Genomic DNA, 15,173 nt, shown 5'->3' on the forward strand with positions numbered 1-15,173 from the left:
CAAAATATATAAAGAAACAATGACCCATGTTTCTTAGAACATAGCTGTAATTTTCCAATAGACAGTAAAAGGGAAGTGATGAAACTTCACTCAGTATTGGGTTGAATCATATTAAAAGTAACATTTTGGTAGGCAAAGCTGATCTCATAAGAGCCGTTTCATACAGTTTAAGCTAATACTAAATAGTGACGTTGCGGTAATTAATTCTTAACATATGAGTTTTATGTAATTTATCACGTTATAGTGTTAGAAAAATAAGTTCTTAACTGAACACAAATTAGTACTTAAAGTAGCTTCTTAGAATTTGTTTTCTTAAGACTGTGATAAACCAGATCACTAGTAATAAAACTGATAATTATGAAATTAACAGAATTTGATCTTTGGCTATATTTTAGGGAACACTTTCTCATAAAAGATAATTAAATATTAGTTGAAATAATGTATTTAATTTCAAGGTTATTGCTTTGTAATTGATTTCCTTTTAAGAGGAAAGTAAACTGAATTTATATTAAAAGTAGACAATTGTATTTTTATGCCCCTTGAAAAAAAATTGTTGTTTTAAATAACCACAGGATCATTAAGTTACATCCTTTGTGGAAGAAGGGTCCCAGGCCAGGATTTTAAAACTCTGTGTACTGGCTGTCTCTTAATACAAGATATTTTGGGAATGTATTTTTATTTTTCCCACAAAAATATTATTTATTTCTCTAACTGAAAATTTATAAAAGCTACACTTTCCTTGGTATATTGGGAGACTAAGGCCCTGAGCCAATCAAATCTAATTCTGTCCATAAGAGAATATTTTAAATACACATACCCTGGCATGAACACCCACACGCACACATACACACACACACACTCAGTAGCAACAACAAATAGCATGCCCTGATAGCCCTTTTTCTGAACAGGAAAAAAAAAAAGAAAAGGAAATCTTTCCTATTAACAAATAACGCTAATTTAACTGCAGTGTTTTCTGTAAGAATTTCTTTTATTTTGATTTTTATTATTTTAAATATTTTATTTTTAAATAGGTAATATGTGCATGTAGGGAAAAAAAAGTAAAAGGCACAAGAGAATAAATGGTAAAAGTTGAATCTCTCTCTCACCCTCCTCAAGTCTCCCAGTTTCTTTCTCCAGAGTTAACTCCTGTGAACTTGTTTTGAAAATCATCCCAGACATATTTGATGACAGCTGAACAGCTATTACAGCACAGCCCAGTGGAACGAAAATGCAATCCACGTAAGCAAGTGAAAATTTTCTAGTAGCTACATTTTAAAAGTAAAAAGAAACAAGTAAAATTAAATGTAATATTTTATTTTATTTAAAGTAATAGAGGCAAGATGTTATTTTGAAATGTAAACAAGACCAAAATATTAATGAGATATTTTACATTCTTTTTCTCTACTAAGATTTTGAAATCCTATGTGCATCTCAATTCAGACCAGCCACATTTCAATGTGAAAAGTGGTCACTGTAGTAGACAGCATGGTTCTATAAAGTTCTATAAAGTATAAGAATCTTTAAAAAGAAAAAAAGTACAAAGAATCTCTTTAAAAATCCTTTCACACAAAATACATTGTTCTTCATCTTCTTACTGTTCCATTGTTTGAGTCATATACCTGTAAGTTCACATATTATAAAAAGATAGAAAATACAGAGAAAAAGTTTTAATCATCTATAGTCCTATTTTAGTGCAAAGCTAGTTCTGAACCTCAAGGAATAAGTATATAATATAAATACATTTCAGTCAAAACACATAGGTCTTTAGTAAGTTGTGTACACCAAACATGTACAGCATTTGTATGTTAATTAGACCTCAATAAAGTGGTTGGTTTTTTTCTTTAAAAAAATGAAATAATTAAAACCACCATTTCCCAAGCAAAAGCAAACAACCCCAAAACTCCTAAGAATGCTGCCCAAGATATCATTCAGTTAAAATTCTTATTGTGAAGTAAGGGACTTCACTAACCAATAATACATGTGTATATTTTTGTTTGAAATGTGAAATCAATCTGTTTCTCTCTCTCTCTCTTGCTCTCTCTCTCTCTCTCTCTTCTCCTGCAAAGAGAGGGCCAATGGCGGGTATCGTCAACAGCAGTTTTGGGGTTTGGATTTATTGTTTTATTCTAGTTGGGGTGGGGGCCCTGTAGTACATTTGATTGAACAAATAGCACGCCTTGCTTTGAAACAAGGGTGAGCAGGCTTATTCTTTGCCTGGAGCCAGTTTGTGCCTTCATACAGCTGTGTTTGGATATGTAGATATGGTACAGAAACTTGGAAAATTACCACGTGAAATTATTGTTTATCTTTTCTTCTCAGGGGAACAAAGTTTTGAATAAGCTTTTCATTGACGAATAAAAATCTCAGTGTCTAGTTAACTACAAAGTATGCAATATAAAATCATGTGATTCTGTGCCATGGAAAGAACACCAGGCCTGGATTCAGGAATGTTCCGTGTCAGTCCTCACTCTCACCTGGGGCAAACTTCTAGTGGGACCTCTAGGAGCCCACTCAGCGGGCAGGCCCCCATCTCCCTGTTCCCTGGATTAGGAGGCGGGACCAGGGATTTGTATAACAATCCTACAATTCTTCTTGCCATAGATCTGCACAATGTTTTCAAAACTTTCCTTTCAAAATAATGATTCTAAATCCTAGTTACAAGAAAATGTGTTATTCACAAAAGTACTATTGGATAAAATTTTTCTAACATCTCCTTATGGTTTACAGCAGGTAATGGCAAACTGCAACCTCCAGAGCTAACTGTTTCTGTATGGCCGTTGAGCTAATAATGGTTTTTATATTTGTAAATGGCTGGAAAAAATCGGAAGAAGAAGAACAAGATGTCATGACACATGAAAATTATATGAAATTCTAATGTTAGTGTCAATAAAGTTTTACTGAAAGCCAGCTACACTTATTCATTAATGTATTAACAGTACTGAGTTAATTAACAGCAACAGAGACTAAAATATTTACCGTGTGACCCTGTACAGAAAAAGTTTGTTGCCTCTTGATTTACAGTGTTTGAAAACAAATGGTAATCTGCAGAAAGAATAGGTAACTTATAGTAAGGCACTTAGAATATGGCAGGCACTGTACTAAGTGATATGGGTGATTTTTAAAAATATGACCATCTTATGAAGAAGGCAGGAGTATCAGCCCCAATTTCATGCATGAGGAAATTCAGGCTTGCCCATATCAGGTACCCTCAGGCTTGCCACATTGCAAAAAAGTGGCAGAACCTGAATTTCACTCCAGGTCAAGCTGCAGAGCCCTTGTCTTCTACCTCTGCTCCAGAGCATGGACCTTCCTCCCCCTCTCACTCAAAAGACAGAGCTGTTTTGGCAATGCAGAAAGGACCAATCTGCCTCGGAACTCCCTGCCAACAAAGGTATTGGTGTCTTTAGGACTATTAAAATGAACTTAAAATTATATATTTCACTTAAATCCATCCATCTACAGAATGTGTAACAACGCAAAAGTAGAAAGTTAAAGTTGTATCTTCAAAATGCATTGCAATATTTCAGAGTGTCCTACTCAGTGTTACCAAAGTGCCAACTAATGGGCTGCTACCATTCCTGATCAAATTGTCACTGATACAAAGTAAAATAATAAAAAGAATAAAGACAATGTACTGAGTTTTTCATGGAACTAACTATTCAGCTTAAAGATAGTCCTGTATTGTGAGATTATATCCTTTCAAATTTTTGGTGTAAAATATAGTCTCCATTATGAATAATCATGCCATACCTTAGGCTTTTTTCTTTAGTGTACTTGCTTGACAAAAGTAAAGCATAAATAACACTATTTTGGGCCTTTATTTGTTTTATTTTATTTGGAAATTTCTTGGTCTGTGGAATCCTAAAGTCTGGGAACCTCTGGTTTGAATGTCTTTCGACCCAGTAATTCAATTTCTAGGAAATTATCCTCTGGAAATAATAAGTGGCATAAAAAACAATCTATAAGCAAAAACATACACTGCCCCATTATTTGCAAACAGCAAAATTTCAAAATAAGATTGTGCAATCCTCAAATTATGATACAGTCATATCATAAAATAACATGTGGCCATTACAAGTCTTTTGTGTAATGTATCTAGTGCCATGGAAAATGCTCACAATGTAATGCTAAGGGGGGTTAAAAAAAGCAACACAATTCTATAGATAAAATATGATTGCAACTTTATGAAAATTAAATGTATAATCATAATATCTTATTAAATGTCTAAATGTAGGCACAGTTACTTTTTTTTTTTCAGATCAAGAATTTTTTTTCAACTTCTTTTCCAATCAGTCTGGGTTTTTTTTTATAAGCAGCCATAATTGCATATGAAATCTGTTTTTTTTTTTTTGGTGCTTTTGCCTTCCATTTTTTCTCCCATTATTCTCATCTTATTGTCTTTTACTTCTGTGTCCTGGGAGAGCTCTAAATGTTGATGCTATTGTCTGTGGCGTCCATTCCACAGCCAAGGTGTGGAATGAAGCCTTTGATTCTATTTGACATTTGGTTTCTTTTTGATCCTTCTTCTTCCAATCATCATTGTCATCTCTTCACAGTTTCTGCAGCTGTTCCAGAGAGATCATATGTATTTGCATCCTTATTGTCAAATTATTTTCTTCTTGTTACCTTGGTAAATAATGTTTAGAAGGCTTCCACTGAACGGCATTCCTCAGAAGGACATTTCTTTCCTCTTGACCTAGAGCAATTTTTAGTAGGTTGTGTTTGATCTTGTTTATTCTTAATTGAAGAGAGATCTCAGCAGATCCAGTATTTGCTGACAGGGGAGGTAGCCTCCTGCTCCTCTCCTTTCTCCCTGCCTGCATGGGGATGGTCCAACCCCTCTCAGACCCATAGCTGGAGAGTTGGTGGACTTCAAGATCCCTCCCACTGTTCTGCAGTGTGCATCCACTGGACTGAAGCAGGGTTTTCCCCAACACCTTCGGGGTTTCTGCCACTGTGAACAAATAGGGACAACAAGCTCCCCAGGCTGTAGGGTTGTGAGGCCTCTTAGCATCCCTTTTGAACCTCCACCACCCATCCCCACTGTTATGGTTGAATTATATCCCCAGAAATTCTTACTGAAGTCCTAACTTCCAGGACCTCAGAATGTGACCTTGTTTGGGAATAGAGTGTTGCAGTTATAATTTTGTTAAGATGAGGTCATCATGGAGTAGGGTGGGCCCCTGATCAGGTATAACTGGTATCCTTATGAAAAGGGGAAATTTGGGCACAGAAACCCACACGAGGAGAATGCCATGTGAAGACACAGGCAGGGATGGGGGTGATGCCTTTCCACACCAAGGAAGCCCAAGGATGGCCTACAACCACTAAAACCCAGGGGAGAAGCATGGCACAGTTTCTCACAATCTGAAGAAGAAACCAACCCTGCCAGCACCTTGATCTTGGACTTCTGGCCTCAAGAACTGTGAGATAATAAACGTCTGTTCTTAAAGCTGCCCAGTTTGTGGTGCTTTGTTACAGCATCTCTCACAATCTGATACACCTTGCCCTGCTAAAGGATAAGAACTCATCTCTTCTGGCTCCATTCAAGTCAACTAGTGCTCAAGTGACATTAGAGCTGTCTCATGGTTCTTCACACACACTGTGTTTTTTCTCTATCAAGGCAGTTTCCTCTGCCTGGAATTTCCCCCTCATTCCCACCCTAACGATCCATACATACAACCTGCCAACCCACCCTTGCCAACTACCCTTACCCACTCACTTTTACCAACCTATCTTACCCACCCACCCTTACCACCTACCCTTACCCACCCACCCTTGCCAACCTATCTCTTACCTCCAAACCCCTTCAAGCCCACCTCCTTTTTTTTTTTTTTTTTTGAGACGAAGTCTAGCTCTGTTGCCAGGCTGGAGCGCAATGGCGCAATCTCAGCTCACTGCAACCTCCGCCTCCTGTGTTCAAGCGATTCTCCTGCTTCAGCCTCCCGAGTAGCTGGGATTACAGACACACACTGCCATGCCCAGCTAATTTTTGTATTTTTAGTACAGACTTTGGCCAAGATGGTCTCAATCTCCTGACCTCGTGATCTGCCCACCTCAGCCTCCCAAAGTGCTGGGATTACAGGCGTGAGCCACCGCGCCCAGCCTCAAGCCCTTCTTGACTTGGAGACTGAGTTCAGAAGTCCAGACTGATCTCCTCCAGAAAGCCCTTTCTGGGTTAGACGGCCTTTCTAGGGTGACGAACTATCTTGGTTTGTCTGGAACTGAGGGGGTTTCTGGGATGCAGGATTTTCCATTCTAAATAAAACCAAGAAAGTCTTAGGCAAGTGGGGACAAATTAGTTGCCCCATCTTTCTCAATCTTCCTGTAACTCCTTGCACATATCTTTCTAAAATTGTTCTTCCTAAATGTATAATAGGATGATCTGATTTGTATTAGGATAATCTGGTTTGATCAGACTCACACTAGACCAGGAGCTCCTTCAGAACAATATTTTTTCCTACCTGTATCTCAACCCTTCCTACATAGTAGGTGCTTACTTAATGTCTTTACTTTTTCTTTTTTGAGATGGAGTTTCACTCTTGTTGCCCAGGCTGGAGTGCAACGGTTCAATCTTGGCTCATTGCAACCTCTGCTCCCTGAGTTCAAGCGATTCTCCTGCCTCAGCCTCCTGAGTAGCTGGGATTACAGGTGCTCACCACCATGCCCAGCTGATTTTTTGTATTTTTAGTAGAAATGGAATTTCACCATGTTGGCCAGGCTGGTCTCGAACTCCTGACCTCAGGTGATCCAAATGAATGAATGATAAGAGCACTGTCAAATTTCTTAAGGGTTACCTTTGCATAAATGCCTTCATCTACTCCACATTCATTCCTGGCCAGCTACATTCTGGGTACTTTGCTCCAATTAATAGCTTTCACGTCCTCTCATCTTAGGAACCAGAAGCCTCAAAGTAACATTACTCTAGAACTGTTGTATGTAATACCTACTGTATTTCACAAACACACCAAAAGTAAACCATAACTGCTCAGCATGCCAACAAAGTAGTTTTCCAAGAATCAAAATTTGACATTCATCAAGTCTCTTGGAAAAATAAATTTCACCTGAAAGTGGTTTGGTTGTTGATTTTTAAAAAATACAGCCTTCATATCAGAAGCTGCTATAAGTCCCCCTTCTTAATTGATAGCATGTAAATAGAAAAGTGATCCATTTAAAGAATACTAAAAAAATTATTTCAAATCCTTCCTAAAAAAATGATTCAAGAGCATCTTGGAGTAACTCTGTATTAAGTGAACAGTGTCAATCTAGTTCTCACGGCTTTTTGAAAACAATGAGATACCTGCTCAGAAAAATATTATTCTGATAAATTTTTAAAAATATATTCTGGATTATATAAATTATATATGTTTAATGTTTTTGTTTGTTTGTTTGAGACAGAGTCTCTCTCTGTTGCCCAGGCTGGAATGCTTGGCACAATCTTAGCTCACTGCAACCTCCACCTCCCAGGTTCAAGCAATCCTCCTGCCTCAGCCTCCCAAGTAGCTCGGATTACAGGTGCCCACCACCACACCCAACTAATTTTTGTATTTCTAGTAGAAACGGAGCTTCACTATGTTGGACAGGCTGGTCTCGAACTCCTGACCTCAAGTGATCCACTGGCCTTGGCCTACCAAAGTGCTGGGATTACAGGCATGAGTCACCATGCTTGGCCTGTTTAATTTTTAAAATAAGAAAATATTAATGATTAGAAAGGAAAGAAAAACTAACCCACAATTATACCACTCTTAACACAGTTAAATGAACATCTTTACAATATATAACTATAATTATCCAAAAGAATATTAATATCTATAGTATTTACTGTATAAAAAACAGTTTTCATTATTATTAACAATTCTGTAAGGAATATCATGTTAACCAAATATTTGGTATATCTTTATCCGTTCCCTTAGAATAAATCCTTAAAAGTGGATTTTCAGGTCAAGTTATATTTTGAAATTCTTTTGTTTTAAATGTTTCATATGTTTTTCCTAGTCATATATTTTTGATGTCAATGAAAATACTTATTAGCTATGATCATTTTGTACGGACTTGTATGGCTATTTTTCATTCTTTTCTAATTTTTACAATTCAATTAGAAAGATTATCTTATTGTAGATCAAGAATCTTTTTGATGGCAAAATGTTTACTTTTACCTAAAAGAGAATTATGATGAAGTTATTGCATCTTAAGTTAGGTATAAAAATTATCTCTATATTTACACTGCCTAGGAGAAAAGTAATTTGAAAATGTAGGGTGGAGATGAGTGAGTTAAATGTACCAACAGTATTTTAGCTGTCTCACTGCAGAGACATTCCAAAATCTTGCAGCACAAGAAATACTTTGAAAGTCGGCCTTAAACTTAATCCCATAGGAGTGGGGCTTGGCAAACGAGTCAGCATCTTTCTTGTAACCCTGAGAAGTTCACAGATTCCAGTAAGCTTCCATGCATTTTGCAATCCAGATTCTACTCCATGAATCTTTCTTTTGAGTTTATGAAATTTCCTAATTTTCCTAATACATCCTACAAATGCTCTCACTGCCGTCTGTCTCTCAATCATAGAAGTGCCATATCGATTTATAGTCTCCAAAAGTCAATAAAGCCTCCCCTCCCCAAGTAATGGGGAGAAGGATCCGGAATCACTTTATGAAGTGTACTTAATAATAACATGACAACAACATGCCACGTTATCATAGCTCAAACTAAGCTGAGACAGCCTGGTCAGTACTTGGCTATCTTTGAAACAAAATCACATTCTTCAGGAAGTGGTGTTGGTAACTCAATAAGCAGCAGCTGTTCCTGGGTCTTTGAAAAAAAGTCTCATCATTTGACCAGTATTCAGTATCCAGCATTATGTCCCATTATAACTGATGGCCAACATGGAAAACCTCTGGGCAAATAAATACATGAAAATAAAAATTGCTCTTAATCTGAGGATCCCATCTCAATTTAAATGTACTCTGTTCACATTAATTTCTCTGCAATGTTAATTTGCACTTATTACCCAGAAATTCCATACACATAAAATGATTGCTTCATTCCTTCCAATCTTTATAATGAGCACTCCATCCCTATGCCATTTAAAAGCTTTCTAAAGACCCTTTTAAAAGGAAAGGTGATATCACCGAATGTAATGTTTATTTACAAGATAGTATGATCCCAGACTTCCAGATGCTCAGTATAAATAACCCAGAAACATGCGCTGCATTTAATAGAAATTTGAGCCCATCAATTTTACATGATCCTACCAAGAAGAGTGTAGAATGCTAATGAGAACTTGATGTTGACAGAAGATTCATTTATAAATAAAAATGTCCAGAAAGATTATTACATCAGACAATGGTTTGTCAATACCCACCCCACAGTAGGCCTACCAAGATGATCAACCGCAGTTTCAATAACAATAATAAAAACAATTATGATTCTCTGTACTTATGTAGCACTTTTCATCAGTGGACCGAAAAAGATCTGTATTAAATGATCTTCAGAGCCCTTGACCGCCTGGGCTTGAAGTATCCCCTTGGAGGAAGAATCTAAATCAACATTGTGTTCATTATTATGCTGAAATGGCTTTAGCAATCCTTGCTCAGCCAGTGGCATCTCACACTGTGTGCACCCAAACCCACATGACAAACAGAAGAGGCCTCTGGAAAGGAGAGAGGGTGGCAAAATCCAGCTTGTGCTTCCAGTCCGATTCTTTCCTATGTCTTACTTCCCCCAAGGTACCTATGGAGCTGAGACGTTCAGGGTTTATACAGTCCATATATAACTATTAAAATGTATACATTATGCTTTAAAGTAAGTAGGGGTCTCTACTCATTCTTAAGGAAAAACAAAAAGCTATTTTTTTTTAATCGAGCTTGAGTAGTAGAAATACACATGGAAGGACAATTCATAAACTACTGTGTATTCTCTTCTATTTTGACAGGTTACGACTGTCACAAACTTTGGTATGATATTAGAAAAAATTTAATTTATTGCCGCTTGTCATAAAGATGCCAACTCTGCCAGCCTCTGATACAATTTGGATGTAAATATTTAGTGACAGATGAGGAAACTCACTCAGAGAGCTTCCTAGGTCAGATTTTCACCATTCTCCTTTAACAAAGGCAGAGAGGATCTTGGGCAGGCTGATAGGACAGCAAGTAATCCTCTGGCAAGAATGGAAATGAAGACAAGTATGAGGCATGGTTGAAGAAAATGAATAAATAGGGAAAAGGGGACTCAAAGACATAATAACTGCTTCAGGTGTGCAGAGGGCCATGATATGAAAGAAGGAGATGCTTGATCATTACCATCCTGAAGAGGCAGAGCCAAGGCCAGTATGAGGACACCCACTGGTGGACGTTTCACTTCCCAGTGACGAAGCAAAAGTCATGACTATTCAACAAAGTTGAATCATCAGGAACAAGAAAGGAGAGAAGGTATAGGTGTGCTCACTATGTACTCACTAATTCCACAAACATTTGCTAAGCATGTATTCAGTGTTGGGCACCATGCAAGACGCTGTAGATACAATGGTGAGGAAAGACAAATATGGCATGTCTTATCTTGGATCTGGTGGTCTGGTGAGGATTCTGGGCATCACACACATCAATGCAGAGCCCCAGCTTCAGCACATCCTGTTGAGGGGCAGTGGGTGGACTGTGGGGCTGTGAGGCTGACCTAGTGTTGAGTTCAGAGAAGCTTCCCTAAGACAGAAACACTTGATATGAGATCAAACTAAGAGGAGAAATAAGACAAGTTAAAAAGCACAGGGAACAAAAAGGATTCCAGAGAGAGTTAGAAATTCCAGTTCGAGAAAACGGAAGAAACAGGAAGGGGTAAAAGAGCCCTTTCAGGTCACATTTGGGAATTTCGTCTTATTTTAGGAAAAAACATAAAGTCATTAAAGATGGTGCTGTGGTTTGACGGTGTACCCCACAAAGAATGTATTGGAAATGTAATCCCCGATGCAACCATGTTGGGAGATGGGGCCTAGTGGGAGGTGTTTAGGTCGTGAGAACTCCACCCTCATGAATGTATCAAAGCTGAATATACCAGGGCTCAGGGCTGGGAGTTCAATCTCTTGCTATCTCTGGTCACTGTCTTGCCCATCCACCTCCCTCCACAGGATGACAGCACCAAAGCTGGGGAGGCATCTTTTTGAGAAGTAAAGGGGTGGTGACCTGGTCACATTGCTACTTTGAAAAAGTCAAATTAGGTATAGGATGGAAAGTGGATGGAATGGGCCAAGGTCTATCCAAGGAGGCAGAAGGGGTCTGCCCTAATGTCAGATGCTCCTGGATCTAGAATAACTTTTGCTTCATGCACTTACTAATTTAGTCAGTGTTCAACATGTTAAATGATATTTTGAAAGTAGAAATTAGATTTTATGTCATCAAAATAACTTGTTAGTGTCTCTGATATTACTGCTGTGGTTGCCAACAATATTTCCTTTAGACTTCAGGAATATTATTCTGTGTTCTTAGCAATGTCAAGATAATGTAATTGAAATATGTCATAAGTTATTCTATTAATTATCAAAATAATCACAAGGAAAGACAGCATTTATTGATACCATTTATTGTCTTATCCAGTTGTATGCCAGATTTCAGAAAACAGCAGAATGAAGTTAACCTGAAGAATTAGTTGTTTGAAAAACCTGCAAAACTTAGCATGAATTTAAATTTTCTCACCTCTGTAAGTTACATTATTTCTTGTGATGACACGTACTTAATACACAAATGAAGCAAGCCCATGATAGCTTTTACATAGAGTCATGTTACAAATAAATGTGTTTATAAAGATTTTATGGAACAGTGTGGAGAAGTAAAGGAGTTGCTATAACTCAAAGGTATTTTCTATAAGTGTCCAGAAAGCAATGTCAATAATTTCCTAGGGCTGGTTGCTAAATCAGTGTGAGCGAATGTTATTATTCCCTCGTAGAAATATGTTATTCTTTCTACAAAGAACATGTATGCGAAGCTATTCCTAATTATTTATTTATTTTTTAACAGTGGTTTATTTTTTGGCTTAACCCAGTCACTTACAACAAACTAAACAAGCTAAGGATGAGTTTTTGTTTTATATATCCATGTATGTTTACGTGTAGGTTAAGCCTTTGTCGTGGGTGGCGGGTGGGGATATGTGGGAGGAAACTAAAGTAAAGGAACATGATGAATCCCACTTAGAATCAGAAGAAAGGGATGTAAACTTTTAAAGAGGGCTATGGTCAAACAGAATAATACAATGCAGTGTTCTCGTTTTGCATGCGCTTTGCCGTGGTATGAGTCTAGTTTGACATCTGATATTTTGACAAAATGAAAAACAAAAACAAAAATATTAGCCAACAACAAAAACACATACATACGCTACTGGGATTATCCCGTTAGGGGATAAAGCTTTCAATTGTGCAATAGGGATCGAGTGCTTAAGAATGACAGACACACAAGAGCATGGGCATGTTTCCCACCTTCCATCCACACTGTGAGAACAGACACAGAAACACAACTGGAGGCCCCTGGGCTGCAGGGGGAACCCATGAAAGGAGGATACTGTCTTCCTTAGAGATCTCCAAATTGTGCGCTCAAATTCTTCAATCCATTCTCTCATACATTCATTCATCATTTATTTAACAAATATCTATCAATCATCTCCAACATGCCACGTGCTGTTTCAATGATTCTGACACATGCTACGGGGTGAATGAATGAAGCAGGTGGCACTGCGCCCATTTTACAGGTGTGGAAAGGGACAATAAAGGACTGAGGGGTGACAAAGTGGAAACTCAGGCCAGGGTCCTGGGTATCTTGCTCAATATTTGTTTGCTTTGGTTTAGTTTAGAACAGGGATATTTTAACCATGGGTGATTTTGGCTTCCGAGGGGCCGCGGTTTCTGCTACAGTACACAGAACAGCCCCAACAACAAAGAATGATCAAGAGCAAAATGTTGATAGTGCTGCTATTTAGAAACCCTGGTTCAGGGGGACCACTTGGAAACTTCAGTGGATGATCCAGAATTTATTTTTGCCTATCTGGGTAATAGGAAAAGTTAAAAAAAAAAAAAAAAAGTGAATTTCTTCTAAGCTGTTGACACAGCCATGTGATTCTTTCATAAATGAGTTTCAATCTAAGTTCTAATTTTTGAAAAGAGGTGTTTACTTGGCAAACTTAACTCGCATTTAAAAAAAAATTCTACAGTGTGACTATCCATTGCCACCACAAGCAGCAGCACTTTTACCTGTCAGTGACGGCATTTCAGTGTGTAGTTACAGAATGCACAGAACAGAGGACGTCTCACTGCTGTATCAGGACATTCAATCCATGTGTGGTTTCCCAGGTGAAACTATAGCCCTCCTGCTGTAAAAGTCACCCACTTAATGAGGTGTATTTACCCTGTATTAGTAAGAATCTGTAGTTCAAAAATGCTGTATTTGGGTCAAAAATCAACATCTTTGAATTCAAGTAACCTCACCCCCTCTCTCAGCAAGAAGTTTGTGTGAAGAGACAGCTGGAAATTCTAGCCCTTAAGATGTTAAACAAAAATAGAGATAAATTTACTGTGTTTACACGGCATCTTTACTTTCCAAATGTGTTTATTCTAATATCTCTGGGAGATAAACTGCGGCAAGACTTGACATCACTACTTACTGAACCGGGTACAGGGCAGGGTGCTTAGATGTAAAGACAAAGTGGCTTACCTCTGCGGCTTCCTGGCCAGGACAACACTGGCTTTGTTATTTACCTCCCTATCAAAGTCATAGTCATGCCCTTAGATCATGACTGTAAGCATTTCAGAAGGCTGAATGGTTCTAAATCCTATAGTTATATAATTTTGAAAATCAGTTCTAGCTATGTTTTTGCTCTTCAAATCTCCTTCATTTAAGTAAAGGCCCCACTGGGAAAGTTTTAGGTTGCATGTTAAGAAAAACCTTGTCCAAGAACAACTGTTCTATCAAAAATCATGATATCAAAGAAAAGTGTAAACGAGAATGTCTTAATTTCTTTCAAGGCATCCAATCTAGTTTTCTCTAAACAACAAAATGGAAAACCTCAGTCTTCAAAAACCTCATGGACTTTTCTCAGCTTTTCCACCAACACACTGGACTCTATTCTCTCTGCTGTCTAATCGAGTCTGATAAACATATTTATGTAGGCAAAGAACGAGCCCATTTGAGTTTCTATCTTTGTTTTCCCACAGGGAGATGCACAAATGTTCGGTCCTTTCCTTCTGAAGGCTGGACAGTTCTGTGTGATGCACACACATATTTCTAAGCGTTTTGCAGCACGGTGACATTGCTTAATGCAACTCACAGTGGTGTGAAGGGCTGAAAAGACCTTTGAGGTGAGTACATGTGATGAAACATCACGGAGAAAAAGTGTAGCAGGCACTAATTTATTTACGGTAAAACAGTTCCTATTTCTTTACCTTCAGTCACTCTAATCATGTTGAAGTGAGGTTCAAAGAGAAAGAACTGGAACCTGGACCACACCATGAGAGCCTGGAAGGAAAGGTGTGGCCCTGAGCTCATCCCCTGCAGAGGGGAACAGGCTTCCCAGGTCAAGGTAGATGACAAGGAGAGCTGGCCTCCACCAGAAACTGCCAAAAGCTCTAAGAAGCTCATATCTGGCTCCAGGCCCTTCATAACCAGAGGTTGATTTAGACCCTAGGAAGAAGACAATGTGATAGGATTCATATAATTTATATAACTAATAATTATGTAATAATTATTATAATTCATGTTATATATTATATTTATACAAGCATATATTATAATTAACTATATATAATAAACTATATAATAATTTATATGATTAAGCATATTAAATATTCATATAAAAATGGGCTTTTAATATATTGAATACATATCAATATACCATTTTGATATCATATATAGATATAAATTATAAATTGCATTGTATAATTATATATTATACTTAATTATATAATTTATATAATTATATTAACTATTAATATAAAAATTGTGCTTTTAGTATATGGATTACATTATCAATATAGCATACTGATATAAAAATTAATCCCTCAATTTAATTCCATTCATTTATCACCCACAATCATTTATTGAGCACCTGCAAGCCTGAGTTGAGTACCTCCATGCACTTATGGAGCACTCAGTCTCTTCCTCGCACCATTCTGTATACTGAGGACATGGAGATGAAAATGCACAAC

General features: G+C 37.6%; 2 long non-coding RNA genes across 2 annotated transcripts in view; one reads left to right on the forward strand and one right to left on the reverse strand.

Annotated features, from left to right (window-relative positions):
• Positions 1 to 3,444, forward strand: part of LOC129052312 (uncharacterized) — a 40,386-nt gene extending 36,942 nt beyond the window's left edge. Inside the window, exons 4-5 of the long non-coding RNA XR_008517305.2 lie at positions 1,117 to 1,239; positions 2,728 to 3,444. This is a non-coding gene — a long non-coding RNA (uncharacterized LOC129052312). The remainder of the gene's footprint in view (positions 1 to 1,116; positions 1,240 to 2,727) is intronic.
• Positions 3,445 to 14,362: 10,918 nt separating this feature from the next.
• The window catches only part of LOC103888890 (uncharacterized), a 206,271-nt gene continuing 205,460 nt past the window's right edge, over positions 14,363 to 15,173 (reverse strand). The window contains exon 4 of the long non-coding RNA XR_002912771.3: positions 14,363 to 14,649. This is a non-coding gene — a long non-coding RNA (uncharacterized LOC103888890). The remainder of the gene's footprint in view (positions 14,650 to 15,173) is intronic.

This window comes from Pongo abelii, chromosome 22 (assembly GCF_028885655.2).
Source record: "Pongo abelii isolate AG06213 chromosome 22, NHGRI_mPonAbe1-v2.0_pri, whole genome shotgun sequence".
Taxonomy (NCBI): Eukaryota; Metazoa; Chordata; class Mammalia; order Primates; family Hominidae; genus Pongo; species Pongo abelii.